Source organism: Canis lupus, chromosome 6 (genome assembly GCF_048164855.1).
Source record: "Canis lupus baileyi chromosome 6, mCanLup2.hap1, whole genome shotgun sequence".
NCBI lineage: Eukaryota > Metazoa > Chordata > Mammalia > Carnivora > Canidae > Canis > Canis lupus.
The window spans coordinates 73,357,945-73,380,847 of NC_132843.1; the positions used below are offsets into that span (position 1 = coordinate 73,357,945).

At 42.3% G+C, this 22,903-nt stretch overlaps 1 long non-coding RNA gene across 3 annotated transcripts in view; it reads left to right on the forward strand.

Annotated features, from left to right (window-relative positions):
• The window catches only part of LOC140635913 (uncharacterized), a 44,496-nt gene extending 24,312 nt beyond the window's left edge, over nucleotides 1–20,184 (forward strand). The window contains exons 2-6 of one of the 3 annotated variants that reach the window (XR_012033244.1): nucleotides 11,775–11,902; nucleotides 13,797–14,074; nucleotides 14,180–15,002; nucleotides 17,176–17,372; nucleotides 18,835–20,184. This is a non-coding gene — a long non-coding RNA (uncharacterized lncRNA). Of the gene's footprint in view, nucleotides 1–11,774; nucleotides 11,903–13,796; nucleotides 15,003–17,175; nucleotides 17,373–18,834 lie in introns of all 3 variants that reach the window. The other 2 variants (XR_012033243.1, XR_012033245.1) reach the window with 2 other exon arrangements.
• The last annotated feature ends 2,719 nt before the right edge of the window (nucleotides 20,185–22,903 follow it).

Below are 22,903 nucleotides of genomic sequence, written 5' to 3' on the forward strand. Positions count from 1 at the left end.
CAGTTTCCCATGACCCCTTCTTAGGGTTTGATAATTGGCTACAGCAACTCACAGGAGTCAGGAAAATGCCTTATTTGCTGGTAATAAAATTACGAGTTTATTGTGAAGGATAGAGGTCCGGAGCAGTCAAAGGCAAGAAATACAGAGGCCAAGGTACGGGGGCGAGAGGTTGGAAGGCATGCACGTCCTTAGTGGGCACACTATTCTCACAGCACATCGGTGTGTTCATCATCCTGGAAGCTCCCCAAACCCTATTGTTTCTTTTCTTTTTTCTTTTATTTTTTTTTTTAGAATTTTTGTTTATTTATGATAGTCACACACACAGAGAGAGAGAGAGAGAGAGAGGCAGAGACACAGGCAGAGGGAGAAGCAGGCTCCATGCACCGGGAGCCCGACGTGGGATTCGATCCTGGGTCTCCAGGATCGCGCCCTGGGCCAAAGGCAGGCACTAAACCGCTGCGCCACCCAAGGATCCCTGTTTCTTTTCTTTTTTAATGGAGGTTTCATTAGGTAGGCATGAGAGATCAAATCAATGCTGATTGACCTCAATCTCCGGACCCTCTCCTCTTCCTGGAGGGAGGTCAATGAGGCTCCAAGTTCTAGCTCTCTAATCACTTGATTAGTTTTTCCAGCCACCAGGTCCTATCTTGAAGCTATGTGGTGCCCCTTCCCTAACCAAAAGTTATCTCATTAGGTTACAAAAGATACTGTTATTCCTCAGGAGATTCTAAGGTTGATAGGAGCTCTGGATCAGGAACAGGAAAGAGCAAGTCCAAATGTTTGTATTTTAATTATCCGACAGGGTCCATTTCAAAGATGTATGCACAGGGAGCTCACTTCACACGGGACTGTGATGAACATGCTGGCTTGGGTACTTCCCACCCATCCTGCCATCACTCTGCCTCTAACTTCTCACACTTTGAGAAGAAGTTTGGAGACGTTACTGCTAATATGGTCCCCGCCATCCCGTCAGAATGGATCACCTCCCAGGACACACACTCCTGGTCCACCTTCAGTGGAGACCCAGTATTGTGGATGTTAGCTTGCAGTGAGGCATGCCCCAGAACAAATAAAAGCAGGTAGTACGAGAAGTTGCTTCCAAACTTTGGTACCATCACGTTTGGGTTTCTTTTGGTTTCAATCAAAAACAGCGGCTGTGCTGGGGGCAGACGGGAAACTGAGTGGTTGCCTTGTTAAATAACTCAAGTGGAGCCCTGTGAAGTTCACCTGAGGGCCTACTAAATATTAAAGGTTCCCAAGCTCCACTCCAAGATTCATAAACTCAGATTGTTGAAGTGTGGGAGAGGTAGGGCAAAAATACATGTTTACAAGCTCCACATTGGTTGTTTTTCTTTAAAAATGATGTTATTTATTTATCTTATTTTGGAGCGAGAGAAAGTGATCTAGCAGGGAGGGCAGGCAGAGGGAGAGGGAGAGAGAGAGAAGATTGCATGATGAGTGTGGAACCTGATATGGGGCTCAATCCCACGACCCTGAGATCATGTCTGACCTGAGCTGAAACTGAGTCGGATGCTCAACCGACTGAGCCACCTAGTTACCCCTCCACATGCGATTCTGATGTCTAGCCTCATTTATTTTATTCATTGAATCATCCCCTTGAAATTTGTATTTGGGTTTCAATGAAAACATGGACATCCACTCTCCCCTACATCTCCTCACAGGAGCATATAAAGAGACACTCAACCATAGAGGGAAGGACATAGAATTTTGGAGACCTGGCCCAGGATTCAATCAGAAGAGCAGCCAAAGAAAGTTTCATTCCAAACTATGCCAAAGTCAAGGTTCTGGTGGGAAAGAATGGGACTCTAACACATGAGGTGGAGACATCTGGATTAATGCTCCTGCCATCTTAAATTCCCATATTTCTTTAAACACTCTGAGCCTGAATAAGAGGACCATTCTTTCCTATTAAGGGTTAGACGCACTCCTTTCATGAAGACAATACAAAAGTATCTCCAAGCAAAGATATGCTTGGCCTGCCAGGGAAGGAATGAGATGGTATTCTCGGAGGAACTACAGAACCTAGCCAGGAAAGGACGCATGGGAGTATATTTTGATAGTTCTGAACCAAGGAGTTAGGGAAGCAGAACACAAATTTAGATAAAATTTGATATGGAAGCATTTTTTTTTTTTAAACTCCCTAGCAAGGAGCTCATGAGAGGGTACAAAGTTGCTCCTAAGACATCTCCCAGAAGCATGGCAAAAGTGATGGCTCGCACTAAGTCAGGTAGAAATACCAGAATTGTCATGGGAGATGGTTGAAAAAGGGATTAGAAAGCTCAGAGAAGCGGGCATGTTAGCTTGAACCTAACATTTATGGCTGCATGACTATGTCCTGTGCAAGTGCCCAGAAGAAACAATAGAGAATGTGCTGAGAGGAGCACCCGCGTCAATAGGAAGGTAAATGATGGTTCTCTGTAGGCCTGCGCGGATAGGAGATACGGGGGCAGAAATAGGCTCCCTAGTGACAATGGGGATGATAAACCCTCTAACAGTGGCTAAGTGGCAGTGCTTAGCCGTCAGAAGCCTGGTGGGTACAATTATCATAAATAACAGCAAAGCTACAATCAAAGGGCACTGGAGCTGCAGTTATGAAGGTATTAACGGTACACAGCACCCCTAGTGGCAAAATATATGGGCAGCCAACAAAGGTACCGCCTAATCTGTTCGATTAAAAAAAAAAAAAAAAAGAAAGAAATCAAGAATAGATAATTAGGAGGCTGAGAGCAAGTTACTCCAAGGAAATGTCATGATTCCTTGGTCAGTTTTCAGATTTGAGCCAATTTTCCGGGCTGGAACTCATTCAGTGGGGAAGACTTTTGAGTTCCCAGGAAGAAGGACCCTAAATACCATAGCTAGTGTACATAGTATTGGGTCTACCAGTTATTCCCCGCAGGAATTACAGCCACCTGAAGGAATTACAGCCATTTACTCCACTAGTGAAAGGAGATTCTCAAGCATTTTAGGGACTCTGGGCATAGGATCTGCGTAGATATCAATACCTGGAAACCGCAAGTAGTACCGTGTCCTCACCGATATAGTAGGAACACATAGAGGCAAGCTGATAATCGGAGGTTTGGCCCAAATCTGGCGCATAGTGTGTCCAATAGGCTTGCCCATCCACCCAAAGGCCATTTCCCCGGTTCCTCCATGTATAATGGGGATAGGCGTACTTGGTATTTGGCAAAACCATCCGTTAGATTCTTGGCCTGAGGGGTAAGAGTTATTATATTGAGAAAGGCTAAGTGAGAGCCTTTGAATCTTCCACTACTCCCACTGCTGGCCAAGCTACTAAATCACAAACAATATCACAATATCACATCCTAGTGCAAATGGCAGAAATTAGCTCTTGTCTTAAAGAGCTACGGGATGCAAGGGTTGTGGTCTTTCTCGTAATCTCTATTTTTAATTTTTTTTTAAATTTAAATTTTATTTTTTTGAAAGATTTCATTTATTTATTCATGATAGACAGAGAGACAGAGATAGAGACAGAGATACAGAGAGGCAGAGACATAGGCAGAGGGAGAAGCAGGCTCCATGCAGGGAGCCCGACATGGGACTCGATCCCGGGACTCCAGGATCGCACCCTGGGCCAAAGGCAGGCGTTAAACCGCTGAGCCACCCAGGGATCCAATCTCTATTTTTTTTAAAAAAAGATTTTATTTATTTATTCATGAGAGACACAGAGAGAGAGGCAGAGACACAGGCAGTGGGAGAAGCAGGCTTCCTGCGGGGAGCCTGATGCGGGATTTGATCCCAGGACCCTGCAGTTATGGATTGGCAAATGTATTCTTTTCCATCTCTATCAAAATGAGAATCAGAAACAATTGATATTCACTTGGAATGGACGTTGGTATATATTTATGATTTTGCCCCATCCTCTGTCATCATATTATGTAAAAAAACTTGCATCATTTAGACATCCCACAGAATATCACACTGGTCCACTATATGGATGACATCCTGTCAATCAGACTGGATGAACATGTTGGAGGTCTTGGCAACCGATGCTTGAGCCAGACAATCTAGCCAACTCAGTAGCACTAGGGTGTCAGTGTTGGGAAACCAGGCACTTTTGGAATGTCCCAGTGGGAAAATTGCAACATAGACACCTGGACAATTCTCAGACAAGGCCATGCCATCTGCAGCAGAAAATGATGCCCATTTGGAGAAACAGCTCATGGAGGGGCACTGGGCCCCAGGACAGAGGGAACACTAGACCTTAGGAGGTTAAGTGACCATGCATCTGGAATAATTGCCCGAGACATGCTGTGTTTGTTGCAGAATGAAATGCATTTGGTTTTTACTACAGTGAAAACAAGGACAGGTAGTCTGAGTAGGGTTGTCTTCTTGAGTGCGCTGCTGTTTATCCAATTTAAAAGAAAGCTTTCTGACGTCGCAGAGGAGGGACACTTTTTTTTTTTTTTTTAAATCTAAAAGTTACTTTTCTATCTTTCTCTAGAGCCTGGTGTTCTCAGGTTCTTTTCTTTTCTCAGTAGCAGCTTGGTAAATGCTACCAGACTCCCTGACACCCAGCATAGAACAGTCAGGTTTGGCCCTGGGCTAAATTACAAAGCAACAAACATTTGTCTTCAGCTCTCCAGCATCTCTTTGCCATGTTTTTTCCCAAGTCTGCACCACATCACCTCTCTTTCCTTGCTGTCTCTTCCTGGAGTAGATGCATTAAAAAAAAATGTGATTTTTTTTTGCCTCGTTTTTTGCTTTGAGGAAAAAAAATGGTCTGTTTTGGGAACAAAACATTCTATAGCAAGTCTAACATACTCTGCTCCCTCTTCAAAGTATCTATTTTTACTTTAAATTTGATAGCATTAACTTGTAGGTTGAGACCCACAAAATGGAGGCAACCTCCGTGCCACTGCCTATCAGAGACTAACTCACGTTAGCCTGCTCTCATGGAGAAGCCTCACTGTCAAGGACACTTAATGCCAATCACAACCTTCCAAGTTGGGTTTAGCTAGCCCACCTCCCCTAGAAAACAGAACCTGCTGGCCTTGAAAGGAAATCCCTGCCCTCCTAGCCAATCACACCCTGTTTTGCATTGTCCTTCCAGGGCTGTCTAAAACTCACTCTTACCCAAAACCCCTTGGGAACAGCCTCTGCTGCTTGTAGGCTCTGCACTCCCCCAATCCATGGACTATTTTCCCTTGAGTCAAGGACATCAGACTCATTACTATTGTTTCTGTTTCGTCATTTGACAAAGTGGATATTCAATTTGCAGTATAATTATTTGATTGATATTTATTTCCCTTTACAACTGTATATGCAACCAAGGGCCCTGGTTTTATTTTTGACTCTACATCTCTGCAGCCAGCATACTACCTGGTAGGCTGCAATTTAGAAGTAATGTTGAATATAAATTTAAAAATAATTATATAAGCATGTATACATTTCTAAATAATTGTTGTAATTGAGAAAATGTCTTAGGGGTAAAAGGATGATGGGATTCAGGGCAGAATGTGACACTCTGGCAGGTGGATAATTTTGAACTGAAGATAATCAAGGCCCAAAAGACTTAAGAGGAATGTTTTTACTTCAACTGCCTAAAAGGATTTAGGCCAAAAGTCTACACTGGGAAGAGAGCTGTTATCAAAGATAATTTTTTTTTTCATAAGAAAGTCTTTTTCTCAGGGCTTTGAAAACATTGGATTACCAAATAGTTGCTCTTCCCATCTTCCTGTGGATCATCCTCTCCCCCTTAAGGGTCCCAGATCCTTCCTTCTCCTCCTTAGCTCAGTGGTGGTGGTGCATAAACCTCAATTGCCTGACTGTCGGAAGGTCTCCTGTCTTTGTGGGGCTCCCATCCATATATAATTAAATTTGTTTTTTTCTCCTGTTAATCTAAATTATATCAATTTATTTATTAGACAAGGCAAAGAACCTAGAAGATAAAAAAGGAAACATTTTCTTTCCCTACTGTTTTGGCACCCATAGGGGGCTCTTTGCTGGCTGGACACCACTCACTATAGGGCTGCTGCTGCTGAGAGGTCCTGGGACTTGTGACCCGCACTGGCAGAAGGTGACAATTTTTTTTTTAAAGATTTTATTTATTTATTCATGAGAGACACACGCAGAGAGAGGCAAAGACACAGGCAAAGGGAGAAGCAGGCTCTCTGTGAGGAGCCTGATGAGGGACTCAATCCTAGGACCCCAGGATCACGCCCTGAGCCAAAGGAAGATGCTCAACCACTGAACCACCCAGGTGTCCCAAAGGTGAGAATTCTTACCACATCAGTCTCCTGGATCTCTGCCTAAAGGGTCTATCAGAAGTAAGACTGATGACTGTCATTTGCTTTTCATAAGTTTAAATTACAGGAAAAAAAAAAAAAGAAAACTTTGTGTGAACTAGTTCCTTAGGGTTAACAATTTTGATAAAGATTTGTTATGAACACTCCTGATTTCTATTAATTCCCTTCCTCCAGAGGTAATCCTTGCTTTCTTTTGGTTTTGCCCATTATGTTGTTTATCAGAAGGAGGAAAACCATAGATCTGGTGAGATTTTTCCTTTCATCTTGTTCTATGTCCTGAAAGCTTGGCTTTGTGACCAGTGAGAGTGTTCTCTCTGGTATCCACTAGCCAGAAGGTCCAAATATTGGCGGGCCTCTGGTGGCCAATTGAATGGACTAGAGCTAGGAGACACAAAGTCAAAGCTCTCTCTGTCTAGCTGTGCCAGCTCTTAGGGGAGTTTATTTTTTTATTATTTTTTAAAGATTTTATTTATTTATGAGAGACACAGAGAAAGGCAGAGACACAGGCAGAGGGAGAAACAGGGTCCACGCAGGGAGCCCAATGTGGGACCTGATCCCGGAACCCCAGGATCACGCCCTGAGCTGAAGGCAGACGCCTAACCGCTGAGCCACCCAGGCGTTCTCCCTTAGGGGAGTTTATCAGAAGAGGTCCCAGTCCACAGGGGCCTTTGTCATCTCAACCTCCATTGCTCTGTTAGTGTTGGAAAGTCCCATTCCAACAGCACCTGCCTGGTCACAGAGTAGTGTGCCTATGACTGGAGGCTTCCCACACTCCTGTGAGAGACGAGAGACACCATTTTCACTACACAGTTCTTAAGACCGGTGACAAGAAGGCCCTTGCTCTCTTAGGATAATGCTGGGAGTGAACATTCTGGATCTTGTGAGTGCTACATCTTTTGCATTCTCTTATGGGATGCCTCTTGTGTCCTTGGGTCAGCAGCTATAAGGAGGCTTATTGGTTTGAGTCATTATTGAGATAAAGGTAAGATCTACTCATCAATGGCCAGAGGATGATAAATTGTTTGAATCAGAAAGATTTCCATATTTGGAAAAAAAAAAAGTTTTTAGAGAGCTCTCATCCTCAACCGTTGCCTTATGGGTGTCTATGGAAAGACCTCATTAGAAGATAGATATGAAGAGATGTAACTGCTAGCCTTAGGGATTCCCGTAACAAGATGAAATTAGAGAATTAGAGAGAGAGAACACGAATTAAAGCCTCCATCCAACATAAAATCTCCTTAAAATCTTGCCCTGTCTCCTCAACAAATTCCTCGAGCTCCCCAAAGTCTTCCACCTTCTCCAGAAAATCCCTTCAACACCATGTTAGCCTCCCTTGCCCTACACGATTTTTAGAGAGCACTCTCATCTCATCTGTAAGCCCAGAATGTACAGGTTACTCACGTAAATATTAAGAGCCAGGAAATTAATTTAACAGAAGCATCTGGAAAGGACATAAAGCTCAGACATAAAACTTGTTTTGGTGGGCTCTGGAATCAGGCCCTGCCAGCTTCAGACCTTCCTATGCAATAATGCTTTTTGCAGGTATATCCTAGACCCCACCCAAGAAATTCACATCCCTTGGACAACAAGTGACCTTTTTTTTAAATGATAAAGTTCTTTTACCTCCACTTTCAGAAGATCCTACCAAGTTTATTTTATTTTTTTAATTTTTTTTTATTTATTTATGATAGTCACACACACAGAGAGAGAGAGAGAGAGAGAGGCAGAGACATAGGCAGAGGGAGAAGCAGGCTCCATGCACCGGGAGCCCGACGTGGGACTCGATCCCGGGTCTCCAGGATCGCGCCCTGGGCCAAAAGCAGGCGCTAAACCACGGCGCCACCCAGGGATCCCCGATCCTACCAAGTTTAAAGAAAACATTTAAAAATTAATGCCCCATCCTAGAGGTAACAGACGGACAGAATTTTTCCCGGGGCCTTCTATAAATGACCAGAAAATAGCTCAATTGTTATTTTCCTATCAAGATTTGATAGGAACAATATTGGAGACTTTTCCCCCTAAAATAAATTGGTCTAAGGTTAAATTATACACTCAGAAAGAAAATGGTTATCCAAAGGCCTTTCTTGAAAGCTTTACATGGACTTTTCAAAGGAGTACTACACTAAACCAGTAAGATTCAAAATATAGAAATCTTTGAATTTCCATCTTAGTTGAAAATTTTCTCTAATAAACATTTTCACAAATTTAAAATAGGTTGATGGAGTGGGCAAATCAACCTCTACATGTTTTCACAAAAAAGGCTACCAAATTTTTCGGAGTTAACTTGCAAGAATGCAGACCAAAAAAAGCTAGAATGAACAATTCTCGATTTACAGCTTGAATTTTTAGATAAATAAAAGCATAGTTTCCAAGAGCAACTAGAAGCCCATTAGAGCCTTTCTTTTTGCCTCCAGATATTGTTTAAAAAAAAAAATCGGGACCCTGAAATACAATGGTTCCATATTTAAGAAAAAGAGGGAAAATTTAAATAGTAATGACCCTAGACTTCTGATAATAGAGAACTTCTAGGAGAAAACCTGCATTCTTTTTCCATTTCTTAAATATATAAATCTTACTGTGTCTTTGAAATGTAAACACCCAGGGAGGTAACTAAAACAATGGCCTGAAACTATTAAAAAAAAAAAAGGGTGTGCGAGTGGGGAAAGAGGAGACCTATTTAAAATACCACCTGCTAAAAAGGCTCTCTTGCCCAGACTCTGGAGCACAGCATCCTTAGGATTTCTTGTCAAGGACAAATACAAATCTTAATAGTCTTCTCCATGAATACTGGCAAAAAGCTTTTAAGTGAGTAATCTTAACTTGTTCTGTCTGCCAGAAACACAATTATTTATAAACTAGTGGGTTTTGTTTTGTACCTAATTCATGGCTAAAGTTTTAAGACAAAAGCAACCAGTTCTCTGTTTGTGTGTGTCTCTTTATGTACGTCTATATGTATACATGATAGAAGTGGCGGATTTCTTTTGCCTCTAGGTGGTGGTGCCAAATTTAATTTCTAAAATCGCTCTATTTAATTGGCTTAAAAACAAGTGCATTTGAGCTAAGTATTTCTAAATCTCAGAAATATAATAAAAACAAATCCAACCATTTTTCAAGCTCAGGTGATCAGAGATAATTTTTGGTACATAAAAAACAAGTTGAGGTGTGATGGTTTCATTCATACAGACGTAGCTTTAGAGTTATCAGCATTAAGTATAATACTTTTATCTACCATGGTTTACTGCAAGTAAAATAAGCTCATGTTATCTCTCTTATAAAGTCTGGCTGCAAAAAAAATAACCTAAGATGATGGCTAACTGCTTTAATGTCTTATGAAATTTTCATGAGTAATTTAAGTATGATTGTTAAAGAACAAGTAAATAGACATAAGTGGGATAAGAATTTTCAGGTGAACTTTTCAGTAATAGCTGTTTTATGGTATGTCTACTTAAAAAGTTTACCAAATCTCCTTGGTAACCTCACCCTTCGAATTTGTCTCAGTTAAAATGAAATGGTGGGAAGTCGTCAAATGTCTAGGCTAGCTCCAAATAGGATAAAATACTAGAACAATAGTTACTAAACATAGGTTTTCTTTTGCAGAGATGCTAAAGGTAGTTGGGGTCCATTAGGAAACATGTCTATGTCATACTGAAAATTCTGCTATGAAAAAGATGTTTCTAGATATTCTAAAAGTATTTATAAACTTGCCAACCCACAGAATGCTAATAGAGAAAACAGTTTATAATAGTTTTCTTCTTTACTTTCACCAAAAATGAAGGTTTTTAAGAGTTAAAAACTCTAACATATGTAATAAATGCCGCTAGAAATAATAAGGGAAACACCTCTGAGTGTGAGGAAAGCAAGATGAGTGTTTTTAAATTAAATATGAGAAATGAAAATTCATTTTTTGTTAAGGGAAAATAATGTTGTCCTGAAGACAGGCTAATTATCTTAAAATGGGAAGGAAAAATTAAAGGACAAAATTGGAATGTAAAAAAGAAATTTGTAATAGATTTTTAGAAAAGAAATCTTGGGAAAGGAGTTTTAGTCAAGTTAGTGAAGATTAAAGTAAGTTTAATTATGTTAAATGAATTTTAATATCCATAGTAAGCTGGTATAAAATCAGAATTTAAGTTTCTTTCTGTTAAAAGGAAAAAGAAAGTTTGCTTGAACTATTGGTCTGCTCCTGATAAAAGATTGTAAAAAGTTTTCCTTTACCTCTTAAAGTAATTTGCCTGGCAAGCAAAGATTTTTGTCTCTTGTCAAATAATTTCCTGTTTTTTTTTTTATCAGGTCTTTGATTACTTAGGAAAGCTGAGTATTCTCTGGTAAAAAAAAAAAAAAAAAAAAAAGAAAAGAAAAAAGAAAAAAGAAAAACAACCAAGAACCAAGGTTTTTAGTTTTTTAAGATTTTATTTATTTACTTATTTAACGAGAGAGAAAGAAAGAGAGAGAGAGAGAGATTGAGGGTCGGGGGAAGGGGCAAAGGAAGAGAATCTTCAAGCAGATTCCCTGCTGAGCTCAGATGGGATTGGGGCTTCATCTAATGACCCTGAGATCATGACCTGAGCCTGAAATCAAGAGTCAGATGCTTAACCGACTGAGCCACCCAGGTACCCAAGAACTAAGATTTCTTAAAACAACTATTTAGCTTTCCAGGTTTGCCTGTGAAGTCTTTAATTGACAATAAAGTTAATGGATAGCTAAGTATTCTTTCACAGTGACATGTAATCCTGTTTCACCAAATTTTTAAAAACCTCTTTGCGATTTTTGACAAACTTCTCAAAAACCAAATTCTAGGGGGGATCCCTTGGTGGCTCAGCGGTTTGCCTTCTACTCAGGGCGTGATCTTGGAGTCCCGGGATCGAGTCCCACGTCGAGCTCCCTGCATGGAGCCTGCTTCTGTCTCTGCCTCTCTCTCTCTCTCTCTGTCTGTCTCTCTCATGAATAAATAAATAAAATCTTAAAAAAAAAGATTCTAAATAGTCTTTTTGAGCTCAAACTAACTGAGGATTTTTTAGAGAGTCCCGGGAACATCTCAGAATATTTGTTCTCTCTCCTTATTAAAAGGGAGATTAAACTAATTAGGCTTATTTCTTATGTTAAATTACCATGGGAAACATTGTCAAGCAAAAAAGTAATACCAGGGCATCTGGCTGTGGCTCAGTTGGGAGAACCTATAACTCTTGATCTCCAGGTCATGAGTTCAAGCCCCACATTAGATGTAGAGATTACTTAAAAAGAAAAAGAAATAAAGGTAATACTAAGCCTTTTTCGTGTTGTTTTGTTTAGTATGTGTTACCAGTGTTCTACAAATTGCATGAAATTTCTAGAAATCTAATATGTCCTGGTATAACATCAGTCATAATCCCAGTTATCTTAAAATGTTATGTGTCACAAAAATAAATAGATTTCCTTGTCAAGTGCATTATAGTAGACTTTCATCAGATCTTTAATCATGGCTATTTTTAAGTCTTTTGTCATTTACAGATGGTTATGGTTTCTCTGATGCTTTTGCAAAATTGTTCCTGCAAAAGTACTTCATCTTCGAGAAGACTTATGGAAAGTACTCTAGAATACAGATTTCTGATAACTTTGAGATAAGAAAACCGAACTGGGTAAGACTTTTCAAAGCTAATTGAATAACTAGATTCAAGGAGAGCAAATACCAATTGCATTATATTGAATGAACTGGGGAGTATGCTTATAATTTTTTGTTATTTAAAACATGGCCAATTAAAATTTTTTTTTTCCAGAGTTAAGAAAACTTTATTCACTTTTCCTTTAAGCTACCTATGACTTAGAACAATTTGGTAATAGATAGCTTTGTGAACAAAGATTGAACTTTTATCCTTCTCTCCCTACTTGATGCCTCTAGGATTCATAAACTCTTAGTGGGTATTCTGATTTTCCTGGTGATAATTATTTGCCTAAGTTCAATAAGAATCTGTCCTTCTTGTAACAACACACACTTGAAAACATTGGTTGCATTACCAAGGCTTTGACTGAATGTCGTAGTTACGAGACATGTACAAAGACTCAGATGTGACCAGACAGCTCTAAGGAGCTAAGGTTGACTGGAACCAGTAATTCCCTTGGGGAAAAATGTCCTGGTACCTTACTTACAGGAATTCCAGAAACTTTACCAGGTGAGTGAGAAAGGCAAGTACTTCCTGGCAAGTATAGAAAATTCAGTATAGGGATCCCTGGGTGGCGCAGCGGTTTGGCGCCTGCCTTTGGCCCAGGGCCCGATCCTGGAGACCCGGGATCGAATCCCACGTCGGGCTCCCGGTGCATGGAGCCTGCTTCTCCCTCTGCCTATGTCTCTGCCTCTCTCCCTCTCTCTCTCTCTGTGTGACTATCATAAATAAATAAAAATTAAAAAAAAAATTCAGTATATTTCAGGGACCTTGAAAAGAGAGGAAGTAACCCAAATCTATAGGTATTACAGAAAAGTCAGATGGTGCGTCCTTAGCTTGGCTTCCTAGCTTTGAGAACCTTTTAAAATTTCAATCTGAGGGGTGCCTGGTGGCTCATCAGTTAAGTGTCTGCCTTTGGCTCAGTTCATGATCCCAGAACCCTGGTATCCAGCCCCTCATGGAAGTCCACATGGAGCTCCACAGCCTGCTTCATCCTCTCCCTCTGCCTGAAGCTCCCTCTGCTTATACTCTCTCTCTGTCAAATAACTAAATGAAATCTTTAAAAATATAATAAAATAAGATTCTTGAAAGTGCAATCTGAGATTCCTTATAAAAAGTGCCAGCACTCAGGGCAACCCAGGTGGCTCAGCAGTTTAGCACTGCCTTGGGCCCAGGGCGGGATCCTGGAGACCAGGGATCCAGTCTCACCTCGGGCTCCCTGCAGGAAGCCTGCTTCTTCCTCTGCCTGTGTCTCTGACTCTCTTTTTCTTTCATGAATAAATAAATAAAACCCTTAAAAAAAAAAAAAAAGTTCCAGCACTCAGCGGTTGAGCGCCTGCCTTCAGCCCAGGGTGTGATCCTGGAGACCCAGGATTGAGTCCCACTTTGGGCTCCCTGCATGGAGCCTGCTTCTCCCTCTGCGTGGGTCTCTGCCTCTCTCTGTGTGTCTCTCTCTGTCACTCATGAATAAATAAAGTCTTAAAAACTTAAAAAAAAAAAAAAAAGTTCCAGCAAAGCAGATGAAAAAATTCTATGTGGTCAATCACTATTCTTGTTATATTAACAATCAAGCCAATTTTTAGATTTATTAAATTTATTAAAACTAGACTTATTTTGCAAACAAATTAATCTTACTTTGGTTATCTCTAATGGCAATGGGGTGATTATAGAGGGCAAAATGGTGTTTTAGTAGATATTATAATATATGGAGATAAAATTCATGATTAAATTCTAGTTCTATCAGTTGTCTTTGAGGTTTTGTTTTCTACCTGTAAACTGGACCAGATTCTGGGTTCTTTCAGTTTCCTCCAATATTTGGGCTACAACTCTTTAAACTAACATTTCCAATTTTTCTTCTACCCTGCTGACTTAGGATCGTTGAGAACTAAAATTGCCCTTTTTCCGAGGCCATGCCAACTAACATTGGACGACTTGACATAAACTTCGGAGAAATCACCACAGAAACTCATGTATGAACAGTCTTTGTGCCTGTGGCTGTGTGGGCGACTCTGAGATCACCAGAGGCATTCAGACTACAAACCAGGAAAATCTGTCCAGTTGCCATTGTCCGTTCTCACTCCATCTGAAGATGCTTCCAGTCTGACATCTAGAAATCTTTTCAACTATTCAACCAGTGACCCGCAGAACTCTGTTGGTTTATAATTTGCTCCAGTAATTAGCTGTTGTTGTTTTTTTTGTTTGTTTGTTTCCATAGAAATGCCTTATTAAATATCTGGTTTTTTTTGCATCATGCAGGCCTAACTTTGGGATCCCAGCTGCATCACCACCTTCTAAAATGAGACACAACTGTTTAACTGAACTGACATATTTTCAAGGCTAAGAGATTAATTCAGTGAAATAATGGAGCAATATTCCAAGATGAATACAATCAAGGCCCACCACACTTAAGAAGAAATTTCTCCTCCTCTTTAATTGAGTAAAAGAATTTAGATAGGGAGCCTGTACCAGGAAGAGAGTTATTACCGAAGAAAACTTTTTTCTTTTTTTTTTTAACAGAAAAAAATCTTATCCACATGCCATGGCAAATATTTGTTTACCCATTTTTGATCTTCCCATTTTTGGATGGATTGTCTTCCTCTCTTTAGAAGTCCTAGACCCCCACCTGCTTCAGGATGGCATATAAACCTCAATTGCCTGACTGTGGAGAGCCTCTCATGTCTTTGTGGGGCTCCTATATGTGCATAATCAAATTTGTTTTTCTCCTATTAATCTGTCTTATGTCAATTTAATTATTAGTTCAGCCAAAAAACCTATAAGGGAAGAAGTAAAAAATATTTTCTCCCCTGTAAGAAGCAGTTCCCCCCTGTTGGTTTGCCACTGAGCTTATATCTTTGGTTCTTACCTACACATCTGTTCCAAGCCCACTCCCTACTGTTTCTGATTTGGGACTTTTACTTTGCCTATAGCTCAGGGAAGGACCAAAGGAAGAGTAGGAAGAGGAGGAGAAACTGAGGAGTGAGGAACTTTGTTAGCCCGTGGGACCATGGGAAGCAAACACCTGCGAAAATTTTCCAGAAGGTGAAGAATGTTAAAGAGAGCACATGGGGTGCTGTGCTCAGTAAGTGCTTTCAACATCTTCTAGCTAAAGAAACTGAGATATTCAGAAGTCAGGGATTTAAATGAGGACACTCCATTAGTTTTCTAGGGCTGCCATAACAAAGTCCTATAGACTGGGTAATTTAAACAACAGAGCTTTTTTAAAAAAATTTTATTTATTTATTTGACAGAGAGAGAGCATGAGAAAGCACAAGCAGTGGGAACAGCAGGAGAGGGAGAATGGGCTCCCCAATGAGCAAGGAGCCTCACTCTAGGTTCCATCCCAGGATCCTGGGATCATGACCTGAGCAGAAGGCAGATGCTTAACAGACTGAGCCACCAGGTGCCCCTAAACGACAGAAATGTATTATCTCACAGTCCTGGACGCTGGAATTCCAAGATCAAGGTGTTGGCAGGATTGGCTGCTTCAAGGCCTCTCTCCTTGGCTCGCAGATGGCCTGTTTCCCTGTCTCCACGTGATTTTCCCTCTGTGCCAGTCTGTGTCCTAATCTCCTTTCTTATACTCGGTATTGGATTAGAGCTCATCCATATGACTTCATTTTACATTAATTACCTCTTCAAAAGCCCTACTTCCATTCTGAGGCCCTATTCACATTCTGAGGTGCAGAGGGGTAGGACTTCCAGAGATAAACTTTGGGGAAACCCAGTTTAGTCCATAACAATTACCCAGCCAAATAAAGATAGTATAGCCCAGGGGTTAAACAGACTATATTCAGAGTCAGAGAGACTGGGGTTAGGGGCACCGGGGTGGCTCAGTCGGTTGGGCTGCTGGCTTTTGATTTCAGCTTGGGTCATGATCTCAGGGTCCTGGGTGGCTCTGCACTCAGTGGGGAGTCTGCTTGAGATTCTCTCTCTCCCTCTGCCCTTCCCCCCCACTTGCTCATGTGTGCGTGTGCGCATGTGTGTTCTCTCTCTTGCTCTCTCTCTAAAATAAATGAATAACTTTTTTTTTTTTAAAGAAAGACTGGGGTTAGAATTCTGACTTTACACTTAAAATCTCTTGGAACCTCGACTTTCTCCTCTGCAATAAAAATAAGTATGGCTTTTGCCCTATTAAATGACATGAGGTGTGCAAATACGTGTAGAATGTGAGGATGTAGTAAGTACGCAACAACTTCCAGCTGTAGTAGGTAGTGGTGTTTTTGTTGCCATCATTGTTGTTATTACTGGTTTCCTTTTACTGTAAAAAGGGGCTAATAAAATGCCCCCCTACTCAGAGCTGCCAGGATAGTATAGGACGCATGGCAAGTAAGAATATGCTTTGCCTGCCACAGAGTAAGCTCTTATATGTTAATTGTGGCCATCGTCTTCATGGAATGAGAAGCTAGTTTCCCTATATTATCCTACTGAGTAGGATCTGATGTTGCAAAACTGTGTCTGTATTTAATAAAATGCAATTTTCTTGTTGGGACAGTCTTTTTTTTTTTTTTTTTTTTTTTTTTTTTTTTTTTTTTTTGTTGGGACAGTCTTACCCAGAGAGACAACCTACTTCAGGCAGGAGCTCATATTTTAGTTATTAAAATCTGAAATGAAGCAACATCAGAGGATGCACAAGTTATAAAATTATTTAGCTTAAGGGGGGGTGGGACCCATATTTCCAAATTGCAGAGCAAAGAAACGTTCGGGTTCAATGTGGGTGATTAACCGTTTGATATCTTGTCAGGCTTCCACAAAGTCTTCCTGTATTATATATATATATATATATATATATATATATATATATATATATATATCTTGCTGTGTCTCATGTAATTAAGAAATGGTGCTGGGTTCTTGTCATCCACCATTAAGGCCTAGTCACAGGTAGTTTCATAACATCTGCTTCTTGCAACCTTCTAATTATCCATAAAAATCTGGCAGAAGGACCTGACAGTTTATCTGGAACACAGAATATGAATACAAAACAGGGTGCTTGGCTTCTAGATACAAAGTGATGGCATAAAACAGGTACTCTCTGAGCTCTTATTTTGCATGCAGCGATGTCACCTGTTCAAATCAGAGTTAGGTGCATGTCTTCTCAATAAAGACTCAATTTTGAAAAGCATCTTTTGACAAAATGAATGTGGGTCAGGAATATGTTAATGGTGCTTTGTCAGAATCTGCTGTCAGCTGCTGCTCTGTTATGCCTTGTGCAATCCAGCCAGACACCGTGACTTTCCTGCCTGTACCTGCAGGCTCTGAGCTGTCCGCGCCCTGATACGAAGAGCTGGGGAGCTCTTGACTGGACCAGACACCTGCCTCCAGCAAGGTCGGCTCCTCGCCTCTCGTCACTGGCTTTCCTTGTAGAGGCCGCCTTTCTTGCCCACCGACCTGCCTGGCTTTCCGACTCATCAGCTCACCTTGACTGCAGGAAGTGCATCTCCTCCAGTCGGTACACTGTGTGCATGTGATGTGCCAAACTGCTACTTTATTTGGATTATAGGTCCAGTGTGTCTACCTATACCTCCAACATCCATTTGGACCCATGGATTATGGGCTTATTCTGTCCTTTGGTTCTGAATCCACAGACACTCGTCTGCCCATTGGGCTTTAGACCTCTACTTTGTTGAGGCTTCTGGTCCTTTTGTGTCTGATAATCTCAGGTCTATGAACCCTCAGACTTGCTTCAACTCTCCTGGTCTTTCCATCTTTCATCTGCTCTGTGTCCTAGTGTCATGGAGATGCATACAAATACTCATTTTTCTATTTATTACTCACAAGCACTTCTTGTGCCTGTAATGACCTTGAGAGGCAGACACTATGATTTGCTTTGTAACTTTTTGTAAACTGAAGTGCAGAGAAGCTTACTGTTTTATGGAAGGCCTCAGACTGGATTTGAACTCAAATCTGCCCTTCTCTGGTTTGCATTTTTTCCAGCCATGGACTTCATGAGCCAATATGCTGCAGATCAGAACAGCTGTTTATCTGTGGTATTCATTTCTCTAGTAAACACTGAAAAGGTGGCTGAGCTTTATAACTGTACTTCTATAAATGTATGGTTTTTTTTTTTTAAGATTTTATCCATTTACTCATGAGAGATACAGAGGCAGAGAGAGAGAAAGAGAGAGAGAGAGAGAGAGGGAGGCAGAGACATAGGCAGAGGGAGAAGCAGGCTCCATGCGGGGAGCCTGATGTGAGACTCCATCCCAGGACCCCAGGACCCCAGGATCACTCCCTGGGCTGAAGGCAGACACTCAACTGCTGAGCCCCCCATGTGTCCCTATAAATGTATGTTCATATCGAATGTGAAATATCAAATGTTCATATCAAATTGTGAAATTTTCTCAGCTCCATGGTTCCCATTTTACAAAAAAAAAAAAAAAAAAAAAAAAATGAATTGAGACATTGAATTTTAGGGCATTGACATGTCACATGGATGGTAAGTCAGCAAGAAAGCAGGAGTTTCCTAACAGAGCAATAGGATAATTTGTTGAAAATACCACTAGATTAAGAGGCAGGAGACAGGTCAGTTTGAGGGCTGGCTGAGAATCTTGCTATTTGGTAAATGACTTGACTCTTCTCTTTCTTCATTTTGAAAATTGCTCACTAGGTTCACCTACGAGTTTTCCGGCCGCTGAAGTATGCTCATGGTTACTGGTTCCAGATCAGCGGTCACTGGCCACGATACTTGAGGCTGTCTCATCTTATTCCTACATCACAGAGATTTCATTTCTAAATAATCTACCTCATGTATTAGGCATTGGGGGGTACTATTACTATTTTAAACTGCTGTGTGTTTATAAGCAGGAATCACCTGGGCCACTTTCACTTCCAGAAAAGACTCTGACTTCTTCCTCCCATTTCAGAGCCTGGGCTGCCATAACAAGCCCTCTGGGCCTCTCTTGTCTCCCCAGAGTGGCCAGCTAAGACACGATGACTTGAAAACCAGAGGAAGAAGAGCAAAGTCAAGCTGAGACGCGGATCCTGGTCTTCTGATGAAACGAGGGGAGGGGGGGTGGGTGGGGGCAACTGGGCTTTGAATCTTGGATGCTCTTCTTCACTACTCCGAGTGTGGGCCTGGCACCACAGTGGCATCACCTGGGATCTTGTTAAAAATTCAGAATCTCAGGCTCCATCCCACATCTGCTGAATCATTTGTACGGGATTCCCAGGTGACTTGTATGCACATTAAAGCAGCGCTACTGGGTTTATTAATTTGTAGAAACGCTTAAAAATTAACCTCCTTGGAGGGGCCCAGGGAAGTTGCTGCCATTACTGGCAGGGGCTTAACTGAGAAGAAGTCTGGACCTCATTACAGTAGATAAAGTAACTTAGCTAAAAGCTAAGCTTTCAGGAGGGCAAAGGGGAGTGATGTGGGCTTTTGAGGTGAGGCCATTAACAGTTGGATTATAGCACAATGGGCCATAATGGGGTAGTCATGAAACGTAATTGATACGGTGATGTTATACAAAAGGACACTAGCTTTGTTCCAGCCTCTTTCTTCAGAGGAGGCGGATGGTAGGAGTGGGGCAATCCGACAAAGGAATTCATCCTATAAACATTGTAGTTTCTCCTCTGGCCTGCTCTGTGTCCAGCTTCAGGTGAGCCCTTCCTTGGTGTGGGCGCCCACCAGGTGAGCAGTCTCCAGCCACGACCCTGGGGGGCCTGAGTGGCCCACCCTGCCCCATGCCCACCTGTGAAACCCCTGCAGGTGAGCTCCAGCCTGGGGATGGCATGCCTGGTATCAGGCAGGCTCGGATTCTGGAAATCTCTTCAATGGGACCCACAGAGCTTGGCCCCCGTATGACACTGCTCCTTAAAGCACAGGGTGCTGAGCTCAGAGCCACGGCAGCCCCTTCACCGAGCAACTGTTTGCTCTTTCTTGATTTATTTCTCTTGATTGCTCCACTTTCTTGGGAGCTCAGAACTTGTTTTCTTTGTTAGCGCTCTACCAGTTTCTTTTCCACGAGTACTTTCCACCTGCCTCCGGGAAGATGTCATCAAAAATGGAAATGCCATTTATCCTGGAAAAACGGTTATGTATTTCTGATTTATGCCACACCTATTTAAAAAAAAAAGTCCCACAGTATGATACATGGACTGAATGTGAAGCTGAAAAATGAAAATCACCTAAAATCAAGGTGATAGGAGGACATCATTATTCTAGAAGCTAAATTGGAGCATAGTTGGGACTGTGTTACACAGGGATTTTTATTTATTTTTAGCATTTCACTTATTTATGTGAGAGACAGCAGAACAGGAGAGAGAGCATGAGTGGGGGGGGGTGGCGGTGGTGGAGGGGAGGGAGAGAGAGAAGCAGGCTCCCTGCACAGCGGGGACCCTGAAGGGAGGCTGGGATCCCAGGACCCTGGGATTATGACCTGAGCCAAATGCAGAGACTTAACTTCCCGAGCCACCCCAGGTCCCCTACACAGTAGCTTTAATATGAAGCTACTGGCAGCCAAAGTTGTGCATGGAGCTACTTATTCCTGGTTGGCGGGCATTACACCAGTTTCTCAAAGAAACTTTTTCTGGATACTGAGCTTGCAATAGTAAATACTATTTTTGAGTAGCCTAGATTCTACTAGGCACCTGCTAAGCCCTTTGCATGCATTATTTGATGTAATGCCCACACCAACATTAAGAGAGAAGATAAGAGCGACAGTCCCATGTGTGAACTCCACAGCCAGGGAGACCAAGTTTGGAGCTCGTCTCTACTGCTCACAAACCAAGCGACCTTAGGCAAGTCCCTTAGATTCTCTCTGTCTCAGGTTTATTATCTATAAAAGTGAAATATCAGCCATACCTTACACCTTGATCACGCATTTTGTGATTTAATATACACAAAGCACGCCATGTCTGGCCCTTGTGAGTCCTTGCCACAATTATCATTATTTCCACCTGACAGATAAGGAAATGGGGTCTCAGAGAGGTTAAGTGGCTGACCCAAAGCCCCCTAGCCAGATCAGATCAAATCAAATCGACACCAGATCTAATCTGACTTCCCCTTAAACACTTCACACGCTGACTCAGAAACTTGCCGCCTGCTGCTGGCAAGGCCCTGGGGTGCAAACAAAGAACCACCATGAGCCCTGAGCAGTCAGTGTTTGGTTGCCTTTGGTGAGAGTTTCTGATCTATATGTTATCTTTGGTGGGTGGAGGGCCCTTCTCCCAACTGTTCAGCTTGGGCTGGACAGTACCTACTTTCTTTCTTTTTTTAAATAATTATTTTATTTTATTTTTTTTTGAGAGAGAGAGAGAGAGCAGGGGGAGGGGCAGAGGGAGAGAATGTCAGGCAGGCTCCGCACTGAGCATGGAACCTAGGCAGGGCTTGATCCCAGGACCCTGAGCCCAAGGCAGATGCTTAACCCACCGAGCTACCCAGTGGCCCCATTATCTACTTTCAATGTGAGTCTTAAGTAAAGTTTAAATAACGAGGGACTTGCATCGCAAACCAGAGTGTGTATCTGTGTATCTATGGATTCTATTTGGTGATAGTGATTCCTGGCCACCACTTCTTCCCAAACGCAGTTGAACTTTACAGAAATGTAGGCCAGCATCTCCCCACCCGCTACTATATTTAAAGCCCATGTGGACACCACATCCGGGGGGTGGGGGTGGGGTGGGGAGGTGGGTGAAGGCTGCTTGCTTTGTTATTTCCCACCATCGCAGAGGGGCGAGCCTCCTCCCTCAGACCTGGGCAGTGACGAAGGGCAGCAAATGTGGGTGTGATTCCCCTACAGCCCACCAGGTGTCCTACCCAGCCCTGCTATCTGACAGGCAGCAAGGAAAACCCGCCTTGTTCACCCCTCCAAGGAGGAAAAAAAAAGGAATTGAAGGTGGTTGAGGGAGTATAGAGAGGAGGGAGGGAGGGAGACTGTGACAAGACTTCCAGATGCTTCTTCTTGCTTTTGGTGATTTAATATACACAAAGGGAACTTTTTTTGCATTGTTTTTCTTTGATGCGGAGGTGTCTCTCTGCAGAAAGCCTGGTCAGTTTGTTACAATGTAGGAAGCTTTTATTTCCATCGCGAAACTGGTGTCCGGCCTCCCTGAGCTTGGGGCTGGGGCTGCTGTCTACATCCCCTTCCTTTTGCCTGAAATCCCCTGACCGGCTCCCCTCCCTCCTGGGATCCTCCTCCTACTTCCAGGGTTTGATTAGAAAAGAGATAAGGAAGGTACTGACCCTGGTGGCTCATCTGAGTCTTCATTGCTCTGACCTGTAATCCTGGTGGGAGGAGGAAGGGAATTCGGATCCACTCAGTTTTAAGAACTGGAGGCATTTAAAATTCCAGAATAAATCTCTTACCCCTCCTTGCAGGTGGTTGGCTCCCGGCCTGTCATCATCAGGCTTCCCTCCTTTCTTGCTTTCTTTGGGAGGACCCCACACAACTGGGGAATCTGGGGTCAGGTCCTGGATGAGAGAGAGCTCCAAAGCCATGTGGTGGCTATCTCCAACATTGCGGTCCGCACCAGGCCTCTCTGCAGGCCATCATCATAGATCGTAGATTGTAGATCACCGCCACAGACCCCACATATTTCCCAGGGGAGCAGAGGCATCCAGATAGATGCGGTGCTCTGACGGGCAAATGGGGGGTGGGCCTGATTATGGGTTATTCTGTGATTGAAACGTCACCCAGAGAGCGGCCGGGGATGTGGACAGGATATCTTCATTTAGCACCGGCTTTAGGAACCTCAACGTGGGATATTTCCCCCATAGAGGACCTCGATAACAGAGCCCGGAATACAATCCTCCGGGAGCGTCTAGCTTTTGTAACCACCGCCTGATGATATGCACGGCTTTTAATATTCGGAGAGCCTTTTGCCAATACATATCTTCTAGCGAACTGGGGAACTGGGGCCCAGATGCGATGTATTATTGATAGGATTGTAATTTACTCCTCTCGGGTTGTATCTATAGTGTATACCATTAGCACAAAATATTAAATTACCAGTGGTTGTATGTATTTGTCTATTCGGGTT